Consider the following 18,123-nt stretch of genomic DNA (forward strand, 5'->3'; position numbering starts at 1 on the left):
GATGGCTGGTAATTACAGATATGCTTTGGTTATGTAACTATACTCCTATTATGTTAATGTGTGTGCGCAATTTAAGTAATAGCTTAAAACCTACACATGCTGAAGTTACTCTACAAGAAGATATGTCAAAGAAATAATCAATCTTCCCATGTTTTCTTCCGCCTGCTACTTCTATAGCTTTTCTTCTTCCTTCCTAATTACAACCCTTAAATAGAATTCGTGCCTCATATCAAATTTACCGAGTATCATAATTCTTCCAAGTGGTAAAGATACCTCAAGACAAATGCTGGGCATAGAAGCTACAGGGCATAAATATGCAAAGAAGTAAAAAGCTAACCATTTCAAACAATAAGGCTTCCCTCTCACTTACCAACTTCACATTTCCCTGTATGGCCCCGGAAGATGACTGGTTAGCCAGAGACGGGTAAGATTCCTCAAGGGAGGAACAACCTAAGACAGGCACAGTTGCAGGGGGGCCATCAGGTGAGAAATTGGGGATCAACAGAGGTGAGGCTTAGAACCTCACCCCCCCTGTTCTGAGAGAAATCTTCTGCATATGTGGATGTTTTATTGCCCTGGTCTAGCTTGGATTAACATATAGTCTACAGGCACACACCTGATCATCTACATTTGCTCTCTTACAACACTAAACTATGTTTTCTACCTTTATCTTGTATCTACCTACCACTTCAGCATTTTATTAAAAATAATAATAATAAAGAGAGAAATGTGGTATCCACATATAAATCAAGTATAAAAACCAAATGAGTATTCATATTGGAACTGACTGTTTATAGTTCATAATGCATGAGCAAAACCGAAAGTTTCTGTGATGACTGCCCTTGTACTGTTCACTATGTAACTTATTCATTATGTAAGAATTTGTTCTACATGTAAGAACTTGTTTGTTATGCCTCAGAAGATTGGAGACTGACGAAAATTAGGCTTGGGGTGGATTAATAATTGTGCATTGAGCATTGACTCCCCTATACAGAATTTTATTGTCGTTAACAACCATTTGATCAATAAATATGAGAGATGCCCTCACAAAAAAAAAAAAAAAAAAAAAAAAAGGACAGACTTCCAATGGTAAAATAAATAAGTAACCGGGATGTAATGTATAGCATAAGGAATATAGTCAAGATATTGTAACAGCTTGGTAGGGTGATAGCTGGAACCTAGAATTATGTATATAAATGTTTTACCACTGTGTTGTACACTTGAAACTAATGTAATACTGTGCGTCAACTACCCTTCAATAAAAAATAATTATAAAAAAAAAATGGATATCAAGAATTTTGGCTTCAAAGGCAAAATCCAGGATCATATCCAGCCTTATGGGCTGTAGCAGAGAAGTATTTCTTTGCATTTCCATCACCGTATTTAGCCAAAAAAGGATTCAGCATGGTCAGCAATCTATTAACAAAGAAAAGAAACAAATTGTCAAAAGTGAAATGTGGCAATTTAAGAGGGCTGAATGCAAAAGTGACACCAGACATCGAAAAATTAATGTCGTCTAACCAAGCTCAACCCTCTCACTAATAAAGATATCATTAATTTTAAAAAGTAATATATACTTCTTTAATTTTTAAAATTTTAATTATACTTTGAGTAATACATTAATATTGTTAATTTCTTTTAATAAAATAATTTGAAAAAATATATGCCCTTGTTTTATATATAGAATAATATATAATTCACCTAAGAGGGTGTCATCAAATCAACCCTTGAAAAAGTGGGTGCTGAGCCAAAAAAGGTCAGAGGCCTATGGTCTAACACCTACTCAGCAGCTATTGGTTTACAGTGTCTGTAACACTGTATATTGTTTATTGTTAGATAAGACTGTATATTGTTACTAGATACCACACACTTCGTGATATAGCACAAATAGTAATGAAATGTCATTGTTTTTTTTTATTCCTATGAAGTTCTCACAAATAAAATATTAGAATAAAATCACACTAAGGTAAAAGAAACTATGTGGTGCTAATTGCCTCTTTTATTTAGTGGAAAGTCAAGAAATACAGCCTAACATGGCAGGTGAAGAAATACAGTTTTAGTTCTAGTATTGAAGTTACAGAGGTAGCCAATTGTAGTATGAATAAGGGGGAGGTAGGCAAGGAATGGGGGACATGATCCTAATCTATGTTATTTTTTGGGAAATGATGCTTGAGAAAAATGAGGGTTTCTGGTGCTTCACCACACACATGCACACATGCACACATGCACACACATGGCTGACCCCTAGATTTCTCTCTCTGTGGCAGTTCTGCCAGTCCTCTCAGGACCCTGGTTTCTCACTGATCCCATTCGTGCTCCCTGAGCCTCAGTGTGTCCTCCCTACAGGGGCCTCTAGGTGTCTCCAGCCTTCTTCTGATGTAGGTGCTCTGACCGCTGCCTCTACCTCTGAGGGCGGGAGGCGTGGACATGACTGGTACCCTAGCCCCAGGCCAACCCAGCCCCTGCCTGGGTCAACACCGGAAGCAGCCACCTGTTTCTCTAAGCCTAGTCTGTTTGCTCTCAGGCAACAGGTGAATGATTGTTTGGTAAACTTTCACCATTATCACTAAATTTAATAACCCCGATAAGTGACGACCACTCCCCAAATGAGGGACTCCAGTTTGCCTGGTCTGCCTCAGTACCCACTCTCACGGCTGCGGCCCAAGCCAGCCTGTCTCACGGCGAACTCGTAGGAGCTGGTGCACGGGGGGCGGGGAGAGTTGTGAAACCAGCTTCTCCCAGTCACAGACATATTCTCTTGGCATTCATGGGTATTTGTAAACCTCTGGAGAGAGAGAAACACAGGCTCGCATCCCTGAAGGACACTGGACCAGCCTAACAACAGCTCAGCCACAGAGAGTGACAACGACCAGCAGTGTGCGGCGCTCACGGCGCACACATCTCCCAGTCACTGTGCACGTGTCGCTCTTTTAATCCTTACAGCAGCTTTAGGAGGTAAATGTAGCTTTATTGCTGCTTTGCTGATGAGCAGCTAGGGCACAGAGAAGCCACACGGCAAACATGTGAGGTCGTGAGTGAAGGGCCTGGGTGGGCAGGTAGGCCATCTGCAGACAGGAGACACTTAGCAGCCCTGCGGCGTGCGGGAGGGGTCCCGCCTGGCACCCCCTCTGCCCTCGCCCTCCCCCAAGCATGAACACTAGATAGGACATCAGTTACCTTATCTAGTCCAATTCTGCCATAGTTTTAACTCTATGGATACAGAAAGATGACTGATCTGAAACTTACACTCTCATTTGTAAAATGAATATCTATAATCAAGCCAAGTGACATTTTATTGGTAATTCATTCATTCAAAAATAAATAAGTACCAACTACATGCCAAGAATTGCTTTTCTGAGGCATTATAATTATGTCTTTATTATTTGTTCACAAGTATTTATCAGAGAAAAATTTCTGACAAAGAAAACAATTTAAAAAGAAATAGGCTGCCTTGTGGAGTAATGAGTTCTCCAGCTAAAAGCATTTCAATTCCAAAAAGTTCATCAACACAAAGGGAAGACGGGATGTAGGTGCCCAGGGGAAGGGCTGTGGTTTTGAGCTGCCTACTCCTCAGAATTTTCAGTTGTCTGAGCAGACCCGGGGAGGGGTAGGGAGGAGGTGGGAAGGCTATGGAAACGCAATCGCTAGAGTGTTCTACAGGCTGACTCCAGTTCCGTGCTGCCCCCAGAACACTGGGGACTGCGGCCCCCAGGTCAGCAGAAGCTCCCGGGGGCTGTTTAATGATGCCCACTCCCTGGAGATCATGACTCCATGGGTCTTACCCAGGGACCAGGAATCTGCATGCTGGAAGTGCTTCACAGAGGGCTCCTAAGCACAGCCGGGTTTATGTCCCTGATCGGTAATAACACTGAGAGCAAGACTCAAAGAGCACTTGGCTGTGTCCCACAACCCCTGGCTGGCTTGGCCCTACTGCTGGGAACCCAAACGGTGGGACGTGCATTTGCTCTCTGCATGCAGCGATACCCAGCTCCCCAAGCTGTCGAGAGAACACAAAACATGCGAAGTGTCCTGCAGACATGCGATATGGGACACCCCCTGTGCGACCACTGTCTCTAAAAGTATGAATGGCTTAGGACGACAGCCCCACAGATGACAGAGCAGAAGGTCCTGATGTCACAGATGCGGTTGCAGGCCAGGAAGTCTGCCACTCACCTAAGGCTTCTCTAAGCCTGCTCTGCACTGGCGTCCTTGATAGCATGGCCGTCCTAGGCAAAGACAGCATCACTGATCCAACTAGATGCAGGCTGTGCATTGAGGTGTGGCAGCAAAAAAGGTCTCCCACCCTTGCCTTCATCTTAAGGTGTGCTGCTTGCAGGATGAGGGACACAGTCGGATGGGTTGCCTCCTCTGGGCACAGTGGGGAGTGAGGGGGGGTCCATAGCATGGGGCTGTGATGAGCCATAGGTGTCATCAGTACCGCAGTACCTATGAATGGGGCAGATGGCGCCGAGGGTCTTCTTGGCTCACCTTGGCAGAAGAACCCCTTTCACACCACAAGACAGGGAGGAAGTCACACAGGAGTGAGAGGCTGTGTCAGCTGTGGGTCTCCCTTCCTTGGAAGATTAGAAATATCTTCTTGGGGATCACGGCCTGGGGGAAAGGACAGGCAGGGTGGTGTCTCCTCATCCCTTCCCATTCTAGGGTCAGAAGGCACCATTTGACAGTAACATTTGTAATCCAGGGCCCTGCAAACTGAGCATGTTAGCTATTGTCCCATTCACTGAGTTCAGCTGGGCGGCCAGGAATGGAGCCTGGGACGGAGCCTCTGTCACATGCATATGGGCCGCCACAGCCGTGGAGGACGACAGATGAGGAGGCCACCGGGCACTGAGCTCTCTCCAGAAACTCGGAGGCCAGACAGGGGACGGCAGCGGCACTGCTTCTGTACGCGAGGACGCTGAGGCCCAGGGATGACCTGCGACCTCGGTCCACAGGATTTTCCTGCAGTTGGACACCAGAGGGGCTGCATTGCTGGCCCAAGGCCATCGGCCTGTGTCCCCAGCCACGCAGTAGGACCCAGAAGCTGGGGTGCAAAGACCGCAGCTGATAGTGGAAATGCTGATGCTGTAAGCACAGAACGCCGGCTGGGTGCCGGGCGCAGTGCTGGGTTCTCGGCTCATAGTACCTCTTCCGATCACTAATTTCTGCTTCTCAGCCTGTATCTCCGGCTCACACTCTACAGACGGGGGAGGTGGCTGGCTTTTGAGGCCGTCTCAGAGAAGGACGGGTCTGTGGTGCTGTGCAGGCCTTGTCCCCTCCTTCATCCACTGACTGGAACAGGCTAAGACCGCTGGGGCCAGGTCACTGGACATGGGTCATGCCTGTTTCCTCCACCCCAAGAGAAGCACGATCAGCACCCTCCCTTCCCACAATGCGGCTCCCATGGCCCCCAGGGATCCGCAGGGCTGTCTGCCCACTGGGATTCCACCCCACAGGGGGACTGCTCCAAAGCCCCACCCAGGCAGGAGGATCCTTGCTCTCCTCCATCACCTGGGAACTGTTCTGACAAGAATCTTGTGCATGCCAGTGCTGGCCAGGCTGGTGCCTCACCCTTCTGTTGGGGGCACACCCTACGTGGGCAGGAGCCCACAGCACACCTGAACCCGGGAGCACATGGGCAGATGAGAGCAGACCCGGGAAGGGACAAGCTGTGCCCGGAAAGGCCTTGGCCAGCAAAGACCGTCCACCTGCCTTCTGGTGGCCCCCCTAACCTGCAGGGGCGCGAGTGAGGAGCTTGCTCTGACCTCACCACACAGCTAGCTTGGCTGTCTACCACAGACCAGTTTCTCAAGGAACCAGATCAAGGCAGCTAAGGCCACCTGACCTGAGTAATCTCCCCTATTGTAAATTTCATCATGTCCCTCCATTGATTAAATGATCAAGTATGCCCCAATTTTCTCAGCTCAAACTTTTTTTTAAACAGGATGATCCTGATTTCAAATTAAATTGAATGTACTCCTCCAATATGTACAACAGGTAAAGATGCAATTGCTCTTCAGCAAGGGCAAGTGGAAAGCTCAGACTGTTTTCTGTGCAGGCTCCCCTCCCAGACAGCCCAAGTAATCAAAGGTTAACATTAATGGTATTTTAAAATGTGACTTAATGTTTCTAGGAAACCCCATGTACATAGGTTATGAGGGGAAGGAAGGAAATTAAAATGTGTTTTCAACCTATGATCTGTCAAACACTATTTGCATTATCACAGTCCAGTAGCCCTATGAGTTTCTTGTAATCTCACTTTACAGGTTAAAAAACATCCGGGGCTCAACAAACATTAAATAACATACCCACAGTACCAATGCCAGGGCCTCAACTGAGCCTGGTCTTCTTCCAGCTTCTCCACTGCCTAAGGCAGCACTGGGGCCAGGTGTCAGCTTCTTGGGTGTCTGATACCCATAAATGCAAATACAGAGGTGCCAACACTACATGGCCCAGTCTCCTCTGAAACCCAGAGAGGGCAGCAGAGCCGGCACCAGGGCCCAGATATGCATTGCAAAGTTCTTACGGCGGGTCTGAGCCGATAGCTGCATCATGGGGCAGCCTCCCATTCCTGCCCCATGTGCCAGAGAGCTGTCTCTCAAAGAGTGAAAGGAGGGGACTTTGACTCCACTGCAGGTAACTCAGTAATTCGCTGGACAAAGATTTCTTGAGCACTTACAAGATGCTGGGAGCTGTGTAGGTGCTGGGGATAAGAATGAACCAGCAATTTCATTTTATCCAGGATAACAGATACCGAAAAATAGTACAAGCGTGGTGTTTTAAGGAACACAGGATACCAGGAGAGCATTCATGGGAGAAATAATATAATCAAAAGTGGAGGCACAGGGGTCCAGAGCACACGAGTGAAGACAAGCCTTGGAAAAGACAAGGGCCGCCTCACCCCTGACCCAGGACCCATAAAGCATGGCTGAGCACTGCAGGCCTGGACACGTGATGGTGGGAAGCAGAATGTCAACACACACAACAGCTGCTTTTTGCCCCATGCAGAAGAGCGGTGTCATCTGCCTGGGGCAGCAGCAAACGTCCAGAAGCTCAAGAGAAAGAGGAGCATGGCATGTGTGATAAATACAGAAAAGGGGACAGGATTGCCAGGCAGGGCTTGGGTCCAGCCCAGGTGGGTGATCCTGATCTCAGAGTGATGCCAACCCTGCAGAGTGCCTTTGGCTTTGTTTTTCATTGCTCTAGCAGCTGGCAGAACAGAAGGACTCAGCCAGGCCTGGGGTTTTATCAGTCAAGAGCACGAAGGGGGCGAGAATATTCACTGTATCACCAGGAGTAATGAACCCATGGGCTGAGGAGGGTGAACTGGGTGGGGAGCAGTGTGAAGAAAGACAGGAGTGATGGGTGGGGAAGTGGCAGACTCCAGGGGGCCTAACTGAGCCAGGCAAAAGAGGAGCCGAGATCCAAAAGGCCAGGGTCCACATCACCAAGGTAGGACACGGCGCCCAGCTCAGACCCTGCGTGGGACAGAGCATCTCCTCCTCCCCTCTGGCTCTGGGCGTCCTCATCCACGTGGGAGTACTGGCTGAAACCCTTCCCAGCTGGGCCTTGCTGCTGTGCTTCGTCTGTGGGAGGCGTTCTGGAACCTGAACCAGATGCACAGAGCCCTAACTGGCAATGTGGGTACCTAGACTCTGGGTTCCGAATCTGTTGATAAAGCCTACAGAAGCATGTGTCTGTGTCCTGGGTTGACCCAGCTTTTGGGGCTTTAGATTTTCATCTCGAGCATGCTCTGGGTTCCTCCAGCAACCGTGAATTCAATCCCCAAGCTGTGCCATTGCAGACTCACCTGTAAATCAAGACCTTCTTGTCTTTATGGAAATACGTCCATGGTTCACAGAGAGGAGGGATGCTCTCGGAAGTTACTCACGAGGACCCAGCAGCGACCCAGTGCGACAAAGGGTCAGGATGACAGAGCCTGGAATGTGGGAAGTCGCCGTCAGGACCGCCCAGTTGGGAGCAGGCCCCCCACTCTCGTGGCTCTTTCCCTGAGCTGGGTTCAGGGTTTGTATAAAAGGGTTCACATCACATTGTCTCCTCACTTCATTTTATGTAGCCGTTGCTTGCCTGAGGTCAGGAGAACAGGTGTCTTTACTGATCTGGGGGCAGTTTGGGGATGACCAGGACTGCCACATCCCAGTTGAGTGGAACAAGCTGCTCCAAGCTGGAAACAGTGGGATCTCACCAGCAATCCCAGGAAGATCACACGTATAGGCATCATTAGGGTTGCTCAGAAGCAACAATCCCACAAGGAATGACCGTCACCCGAGATGGGCGGTGTGGGGGCGGGGAGAGGTTAGTTTTTAGAATAAGAGACAGCCACACAGGGCTGAAGAGTAGGGGACCGGAGGCAGAGCCCATGACATAGGAAACCCCTGATGTAAGAAAGCAAAAGGGAGACGATGAAGATAGGTGGCTAACCACGGACCAAGGCTGACTGCATGATTTCTAGAATGCACAAATTAGAGGATATTATGAAAGCAATATAGGGAACTGTCTAGTGCCCTAGGTTGCTGCCCTGGAAGTCAAGAGTCCTGGGAGAATCAAACAGGTAGGAGACAGTGTGACCAAACTCTGACCTATCTACTGCCAGGGTGTCTCCCATGCCAGGTGGCAGGGCTGTTCTGTGTTAAAGATATGGACCCCTGGAGGCACAGAAACAATTACAGGACTTCAGATTCTGTAGAAAATACTGATACAAATAAGGTTATGTTCACTGGACTTTCGAAATACCTGCATTGATTTTTAGAATAACTGAACTTTCTCCAAGATGTTCTGTCCTCAAGTGACCCCTCCTGGCCCCCCAGGCCCCTGCTCCAGCTCCCCAACCCCTCCTGGCCATGTTAGCCTGGAGGGAGAGATTCAGGACTCATCATTATGTGGCTGAGGCAGGATGAAAACACCTAGAGACTTAAACACAGAGAGAGGAAGCATTCAACAGCTGAGGCCCAGGACACTGATATTTAGAAATCAGGGATGGGAAAGTGACCATTAAAGGAAATTGAGGCCAAGTGATCAGCAAGGAGGGTGAGGACTGAGGAGAGTGGAGGCCAGGCAGCCCCTCCTGAGCGAGCCAGGATAGCTGGGGGCTGCAGGCCCTGCCCACCCCACCTGGCAGCAGGGCCGTGATCTGTGACCCCGACCCAAGCACTGGGTGACATGGTGGGGATGCAAACGTGATCAGCTGGGTTGAAGAAGAACTGGAGACAAACTGTACAAAGAACACTTTTGAGGACTTCGTGGTAAAAAAGACAGGTCATGGAGTGTTGACATGAAGTGGATGGGAGATCAAGGGGGAGACAGAGACAGAGAGAGAGGGACAGAGGCAGATTTTTTTAAATAAGAGATATACTTTTTAGATGGGAGATAGTATAGTATCTTTATGTGCTACTGGGAATGATCCAGCAGAGAGGGGGGAAAAAAACTATATGGAAAAGAAAGCTTCCCAGTTGCTGGTGAGATACTCCTGGGTAAATAAGAGTAGTGGGATCCTGTGGAGGGACCATTCTCAGATCAGAGCACAGGCAGGTAATACGTGGGAGCAGGAGGGACACGAGAGCGTGACGCAGGCCAGGCAGGTAGCTGAGCAGGCGAGGGAATGCAGATTCTCCCTTCTGACGCCTCTGTTTTCTCAGTGTGCTGGAAAGTATGTTCAGCGGCTGAAAGTGAGGGCAGGAGAGCGAGTGCTGGAAGCATGAGGGGAGATGCGCAGTGGATCAGGTTGTCTGGGACAGCAGGAGAGAGCCGGCCTGAGACTTACAGCTAAGGCGTCGGGGCCCTCGGGGCTGCGCACAGGAAAGTCAGGTCGGCTTGTCAAGGCCGTGCGCTCTTCTGTGGCCACATTCTGCAGCTGGCGCCGCTGAGAGGGCTAGATTCAGTGGTTTTGCAAGTAGAGTGCAATGAATGGACAGAACAGCAAGAGGGAGGTGGGTTATGCAATTGGATGCTAGTGATGAGGAGCTGATACCAGGTAAGAAGAGAATGCAAAGGGCGTACTGCCCAGGGAAGCATTCATTATCAGTGTTGTTACTCCTAGAGAGCCAGAACCTCTTACAGTGCTGAAGAGTGATCTGCAGTGGAGGGCAGCAGTGGGTGGTGCGATGGACCCTAGCCACTCCTGGGCCCAGTGGTAGGACAGCTATGGACAGAGAGGAATAGCCAATGCCCGGGGGGCTTCCAGGACCAGGACTCAGTGCAAGTACGAAGGGGCAGGTGCCTTTAGAGAAGAGTTGGTCTGTAGAGTGTGTTTTGTTGGCACAGAACATGGTCCCAACAGCACTGGGTATGCTATTGAGAAATGGGAGACAGGCCCCATTAGGAAACATGCAGACCTACAAGGACAGGAGGGTCTGGTGATGAAGGGTGACCTGGGAGCAACTGAGACACACAGGCACAGAGGACACGGCAGGTAGTGTTGAGTGACCATCTGCAGGACCGGGGCCCACAGTTGCTTGGCGCCCGAAGCATCAGCTGTTGATGTGCAGCCAAGCACACGAGCACACTCGGTACCCATGGGAGGGCCGCAGGGTGCCTCCCACTGGCAAGCTGGCCGTGGTGAGCCGCATCTTGGGCATTTGAAAATGGACACATAGACAGTAACAATGCATACTAAACTGTTTTATTTTACAGATTGTGAGATAATGTATTAATTGTTTCTAAATTGTAAGTACTGGATAAAGCATGTTTCTCAGCAGATTAGAGCATTGCCTGCAGATCTCATTTGCATTTTGTTTAATGTGTTTATGTTCACATTCCTCTGTGCTTTTTCCTATCTGGCATTTTTCTGGCTGATTTTCCCTGCTCAAGTTTTTCTTTTCTGTCTCTCTGCGCTTCTGTCCCCTTAACTGGCCACATCTAACAATGGTTGCTAACTCTGTGCCTGCATTCTTCCAAGAGTTTAATGTATTCTGTCTTAGGAATCTTTGCAGCCACTCTACACAAGTAGAGACTTTTGTCTGTCCAACAAATGTGCTGCCTCGCTGCCCTGGAGGGGTCGTTCACGGGGCACAATGAGAGCTGTTTGCACATCAGCAAATCACACGTAGAGGAGATGCCTCCAGACTGTCAGGAATGATCTGCCGACAACCAGGGAAGTGAGCTGAGCCTTGAACTGGACCGTCCAAAGCCTGGGACATTCCTGTACCTCTTCACTGCCCAGAGGGCCTCCTGATCTCGCCTTTGTGAGGTTAACTGGGGCTGAGGAGGAAAAAGCACCTTCGGGCATAGTTCTAATTGCAGTTTGGACCCAAGATGTCAGAGTGGAGCTGGAGGAGGATGTGATGCTTCAGCCTCTGGAAAGCAGAATCATGATGCAGAGGAGGCACTTTTGGATCCCAGCAGAGGACAGACGAGGGCCAGAGGTGAAGCCTGCAGCCCTAATTCTGCTTTCCGCCCAGAGTGGGACTCTGATCACACACACAGGGCCTGTCCAGACCACGACAAACTGAAGCAAACTCAGAGAATGTTCACAGACTGTACGGAAGGTTGAGGAGTGCCATTGGCTCCGTACTTGTTCTGATCTTGGTGGCAACTGATCCAGGGTAAAGAACTAACTAAATGGAACCGGGACATCCCCAGTGTGCAGGCACAGCTTAGAGACAGTGCTTGTGGTGGGTAGACAAAGCAGGCAGGGGCCTTTCCTAAAAGCTTATTCACACAGCAAGGATATTCGTTTTTGCTTACAGCTCTACACAAATAGAAAAGTTTGCTAACCCTGTTTCAACTTAGTCTCTATACTGCACTGCGAATGTGTCAATTGCCCAGAACAAACACAAAGGCACCTCAGCAGAGGCGCAGACTCCAGAGGGGGGCGGGTTGAGTGTTACCCAGAGGGTCTGCTCCTGGGAAGATACGCCCCCAGGTCTTAGGCCTGCGGGAGGAAAACGTGACAGATGAGGCCAGACTTAGCCTTGTAGGGACTTTGGAGGTATCTGAGATGAGTAGTGTTCAGCTTGGTGGTAAAAGAAAAAGGAGATGCAAGGACAGCCGGGCCATAAATGGAAGGAGCCTCTGAGTCTGACAAACACCAGTGTGCCCCCCAGCGTGGAAGCTCCCAGCAGCCTGAGCAGCAGCAGCTCAGTGCAGGGCCCTCCATGCTCCACCCAGCAACACCTGGAGCTTTGCCAGCATTGCCATTGCTAATTCAGTTACTGGAATTTGTGACGCATACTCTGTGCATGGAGTAATACTCTGTTCTTGATCGTGGACATCACACGTGTTTCCTGTGTGAAAATTCCCTGCGCTATATTCTCAATGTATGAGTGTTACTGTTCCACAAAACTACTTTAAACTAATATATACACAAATGCATAATAAACATAAAAAGTGGCCAGGACAATTCTAAAGAATTAGTTATCTGTACAGACTAACTCTGCAGATAATATGTTATAAAGCTGTTATGTAGTTAGCGTGGAGCGTGGACCATCAGTATCAATAGGACAGATCAGTAGGACACAATGGGAAGCTCATAGCTGAGTCTGAATCCACAGAGGAAGTTAGTACATGATTAACACACCCTCAAACCTATGAAGAAACAAATATTAGTCAATAAATGATGTTGCCACAACTGGGTAGCCATTAAGAAAAATGCCTCTAATTTTATGCAAGGATGAATTCCCAAAGGGAATTCCTTAAGAAACTTATTTATTAAGAAAACTTATTTCTTAAGAAACTCTGGGAGTATTCATGTATAATTTCCAAATGGACATCAGTTTTATAATCATAAAACAACAATAAAAAAACATTAAAAAAATTTTTTTAAGTGTTACTTAAAAATCAACATTTTCAATTGGGGTTGAAATCTAACAAAGTCAAAAGTCAAAAAACACAGGAGAAATTTCATGTCTCATAGCACAAGAATGGGCTAATTTCCCCAATATTCATGAACACCACAAATCAATAATAAAATGATCAACAATTCACAATTAAATATTAGGTAAATTGTATGACTGTGCAGCTTCCAGAAAAAAAAAATACTACAGCTTCTGAACATAATAGATGATAACTGAGCTGACTCACTAGGAAAAACTCAAAACTATGAGACATCATTTTTTACCTATCAGAGAACAGTGAATTTAATAGCACATTGTGTTCATGGGCTTGTGGGAAACATGCAGTTTTATACACTGCAGGGAGCTGCTTAAATTGGTAAAACTTCCACGGAAGAAAACTTGGCACCTTTATCCTTTGTCAGCAACTGTGCTTCGGGAAATATGCTGTCTCTGTGCTCCCTGAGAAACGCACAGGGCATTCGCTGCACAATCCATGCAGGGCCCAAACTGGGATCCCTGTATGTCTCCAGATTATTCTTCAGGCTGAGAAATGATTGAAGAAACTCTGAAATGGAATGATCCCCAAAGTATACTGTGAAAAAAATGAGCAAAACAATGTGGAGAGTCCTCTTATTTTATTAAAGGAGAGAAAGATGTGTGTATATATGTATGTATATATACACACACACCTGCATATACATAGATGGGTGTCTTTTTGTACATAAAATCTTCCTGAAAAGATATTTGATCCGCTGACCACTATGCGCTGAAGGAATTGGAGTAGCAGGGGAAAGTCTCACTGTGTATCTGTAAGACCCAACGGCCTTATTCCGGTCTGCGCTTCCCCCCAGTGAGGAGACGAAGGCCACGGCAGATCGATGCAACAAGCAAGAGGTTTATTATTCCAGCTAGCTGGGGTCCAAGTGTCTGCCCGACACAGCGGGTTTCAACAAGGACCCCGAGCACTCAGAACCAAGGGTTTATATAGCATTTTCAAAGCACTTAACTCATAGTAATTTCCCACAGCTATACATTATTCTTGCAAGACATACATCCTGGGGTTAGGCAAGAGTAGGATAAGACCATTCCTCAATTGTCAGGGCGGTTCCGCATGATAAGCTTGGTATGTAGGATTTACTGACCAAGGTTAGCTGACCAAGGGTCTCCGCTGCCTTATTCCGGTGTTCATGATTGATTATCTTGTTTTTCTCGGCCTTACCCAGTTCCAGTTCACACACACTCAGAAAATGGCATTTAGGCCCTTAAGATGGCTACTCTTATGCTAACCTATTTCTATTCTTACATTTAACCTATTTCTATTCTTACATATCATTTCTACCTTTTGGGTTTAGAACCAAGTGAATAGATGATGATGATGACCACCACCAGAGGAGATGAGCAGGACTGGAGCCCAGGCTCCAGGCACCACGAGCATTTGCTCCATGACTGTTTACACACTCATTTCTGCAGGACGACCTCAGTTTTTCTCACCACCAATAAACTTAGCCCATGTGGCTAGGAAAGATGGTCCTCATCACCCCTTATTTTGATACGGAGTTAAGGAAGCCACAGGAAGTAGGAGTCGGCCACAGGACACAGTCTGTCACCCGGGTGAGGACCAAGAAATGGCTTCCTTGGCTGGGACACCGCATGGGGCAGGGTGGACAGGGCATGACCCACAAAGGAACGAGCCGTCATCCAGACCATCAGCTAAGACCGCTTACATCCTGCGGGCCGGGAGCTATTCTAAGAACTTGGTTTGTGTCCGTGGAAGGAAACAAAGAAATGTTGCCTTTTTAGAGATAACATTTTAGTGAGAAGAAAATGGACAAAACATAATAAATTAAATTGTATGCAAAGTACACTGTAGGTGAACAGTGTTTCTGAGGAAAAGAGAAGTGTTTCAAGGTGAGGCAGGTCACAGTTTTAAGTGGGAAGGTCAGGGCCCGAGGCCTCATTCAGAAAGCAACATTCAAGCGAAGACCTGCAGAAGGTGGAGGAAGGACCAGCCAGGACCAGGAGCCCCAGGTCGGGCACGTGTGTGCGTGCGCGTGTGTGCAGAGCAAGTGATGGGGACATCACAACGAATAAAGCAGAGTCCTTATCCCCCAGGTCCCTGTTTCTCCCTTGTTCAAGACCACTCAGAGGCCCCATTGTCCTCAGGAAAAAGTCCAAACTCTTTCTCACGGTACAAGGCCCTCATGGACGCAGCCGCACCTGACTGACGCCCTTTTCCACCCTCCCCCTCTGCTCCAGCTTCTCCCCCAGCTTCTCCCCCACAGCCCCTGCTTTTCCTCCTCCCATGATGAACCACGACTGGGAGCCCCTGCTCCCCACACCCTACCCCTGCTGGCCACCAGTCTCTAGATGATCACTCCCTCCAGAGAGCATTCAAGACCCTGTGCTCCGTCCCGTCACCCACAGCACAGACACCACTGTCTCTGGACTGAACTGGCAGAGCTGGGAGGTACCCTGTATTCCACTAGACTTTACACTCCTTGGTCAGGACCCAGCATGTTAGGTGGGAGACACTCATGCATATGTGTGCTTCAGGCTTCTGCTCCAGGTGACTCAGTGACTGCGGGCTAAAGAGCTCCCTTCGTCCTTCTGGAGGAAAGAGACTCAGAGGAGGCCTGCTGTCCAGCCATCAGGGAGAGCTGGGGGTCAGCCACAATCACCGAAACTTGGCAGGGGGAAAGGACTGTGTCACAGACGCTTAGAACCTCAGGGCTGGCCCTGGGCGTGAAAGGAGACCATGGGGCCCAGGTGGCTGGGCCCTCACTGGGCTGCTGACAGACGGTTGTATCTGCCAGAGGCAAGACCGTTTACATAAGAAGCCGAGCACAGGAATTACGAATTGAGAAGACACCAGACAGAAGTAGCCAGGCCAGGTAACTCCAAGAAAGCCTGCCCTTCAGGCCCTCTCCCGGAGAACCCCCGGTTCACTCACCCTTACTGTGACATCAGATGGTGTGTTAGATGCTGAGATCGGCAGCCAGCAGAAGAGTGAGGACTTCTATGTGCACGAGACTAACAGACTAGAAAAGTCCAAGGCTGGGGAAACCACTCTTAGGAGTGAGAAATGCAGGAAGCTCCAGGGGTTATATCAGGACACCAGCTGGGCAGTCTCTGCCCTGTCAGCCTCTTTGCAGTGTCTCTTCACCTAGGAGTGGGGACTGCATGTCTTGTTCCCACTCCCACCCCTTAGGGTCCAGCATCATGTGCTTAAAACTAAGCAGAGACCTCTTCCTGAATGACAGAATTAATTCCTCAGAAACTGGCAGGCACAGACTCACAAACAAATGGAGGCCAGCACCCGCCCAGAAGCCATTTACCCCTCCCAGGTGAGAACCTGCCCCTGACCCAGTTGGGACACAGCCAGACGGCAGGACTTAGACCATGAATGGTGAGGCCCAGGCGCATAGGTTTTGCATGCGACCCTTCCTGCCCCAGTTTCCTTTTTTCCTGGGACCACAGTCAAGGGGATTCACAGTACAGTGAGCCCCAGAGGGGAGCAACTGAGTTTGCCCTGGTATGGCAGCAATCCTGGGCATATGCCAGGGCTCCTTCCCACAAGAGATTCTCAGGCCAGGTTCTGAAGGTTCCCAAAGTCGAGGTGGAGAGGGGCCAGGCCAGGGCAGGGCCCAGCTTGTCCCTTGAAAGGTGCCATTTCCAGTGGGTGGGGGCATCAGCCACGCCTAGCCCAGTGGAATCCAGTTGCACACACGACTGATGGAGGTGGATCCCCCAATGAGAAGGGTTCAGGATAAGAGCTGACACCCTTTGTCTGGGCAGCCAAGGCCCTGGGTCGACAGCAAAGTAGGTCATCCCCTGGGCGTCCTCCAGGATCCACCTAACTGGAGAGTTCTGCATGCCCTCAGTGAACTAGAGCTCCTTCGGGGGCCAGGAGTGGGTGAGGTGGCCTCCCGCCCTCCCAGGTACACTCAGGAAGCCTGTGGCATGACAGAGATTTTCAGCTCCTGTCCCTAGGGGTCCTCCATTCTCAGGACACAGAAAAGAGCAGAACTCACAGATGGATACACATGGCTTCCTAGGCAAGAGCTAGAGTACTGGGGGCAGTGCTGGGGGGAGCGGCAGGATGGGATTCAGGACTGGAAGGGGTACTGCAGCAGGGACAGAACTGAGCACCTTATAAGCTCCAATTCTAGAGCCTGATGAACTCTGACCAAGAGGTCTTGGTGTGGCCCCACCACCCAGACACTGCAGATCCCCCTCTGCATGGACAGACACACACACAGACACATGTACACAGGCAAATGAGCGTGGATGCCTAATGCGAAGCCCCTAGCAGTCACTGGTCCAGGTTACAAATCCAGTTTGGGCTGAGGCTTACCTGAGGATACTGCAGGGGGAGTGGTGGTGACTGTACCCAGCCATTGTCACTCTGACTCCCCCCCCACCCTCCACCCAGGGACAGGGCTCTGCCAGACCTCACCCCTCCCCAGCAAGGCTGTGCAGCCTGCGGATGAACCCCAGCCGGGTGCATGCCCATTTCCCCTCCTCCCACATCTCCCGGGGCTAGATGACTCCTCAGGTCTCTCTGCCTCCTGCCTCTGGGCCACTTGGAGACCCTCTGTCCTGCTCTGGGGACCCAACAGCTGCTTGCATCCATGGGCCATTGGAGGAACAGGGCAGAATCCACAGGGGGGCTGCTGCAGGGGCCACATTTCAAGGCCTTGGCCTGGGGACCTTGCTGGGAAAACGTGGGTTTCCTGGGTGGATAAGAAGCAAGGAGGAGAGGGGTTTTCCCTACTCAGAAGACACTGCCCCTGCATAGAGGAGGAGATGAAAGCCCACAGGGATGAGGATGGCTCCTGTCCCAGCATGAGGAGCTGTAACGCCAGGCTCGGCCAGTGCTGTGCCCTTTCCATTTCCTGCCCCTGAAGGTCCCGAGGCAGCCAGCCTCCCATGTGCTGAGGGGATGGAGCAAGGTGGTGCATTCAGGGAGGGCATGAAGTTGGCCACCCTGAGTGCAAGACTCCGGTTGTACCTGGGTACCCGTGTGCCGTGTTCCAGGGAAGACCGAGCACATGCTGTGAGTGGGGCTGGAACCTGGTTCAAATCCACTTATGAGCAACTGAGGTAGACCCCTGAGCCAGTCATCTGCATACATAAATGGAGAAAAGATGCACACCTCTGAGGCTGTGAGCATTCATGAGATGTTTGTGCACTCTACTCAGGCCCCTAGGGTCACACCTGTCCTCATCAGCTAAGAGGCTTAGGCAAATTTTTAACATATCCTGGGCTTCCATTCTTATCTGGAGAGGAACCGTGAGAGGCACAGAGCCATGGGGCTGGCTCTGCCCTCTGA

At 49.5% G+C, this 18,123-nt stretch overlaps 1 long non-coding RNA gene across 3 annotated transcripts; it reads right to left on the bottom strand.

Annotated features, from left to right (window-relative positions):
• Positions 1-249: 249 nt before the first annotated feature.
• Positions 250-17,167, bottom strand: LOC118920489 (uncharacterized). Of its 3 annotated transcripts, XR_008994977.1 has the most exons (4): positions 15,742-17,167; positions 7,811-7,939; positions 4,489-4,611; positions 250-1,416 (listed from the first exon to the last, which is right to left on the bottom strand). It is a non-coding gene; the product is annotated as an uncharacterized LOC118920489 (long non-coding RNA). The 3 variants fall into 3 exon arrangements; XR_005027935.2 differs by lacking the exon at positions 4,489-4,611 and having other exon boundaries at positions 15,742-17,165; XR_005027936.2 differs by lacking the exon at positions 250-1,416 and having other exon boundaries at positions 1,426-4,611; positions 15,742-17,165.
• Between the last annotated feature and the right edge of the window lie 956 nt (positions 17,168-18,123).

Source organism: Manis pentadactyla, chromosome 19 (assembly GCF_030020395.1).
Source record: "Manis pentadactyla isolate mManPen7 chromosome 19, mManPen7.hap1, whole genome shotgun sequence".
NCBI classification, from domain to species: Eukaryota; Metazoa; Chordata; class Mammalia; order Pholidota; family Manidae; genus Manis; species Manis pentadactyla.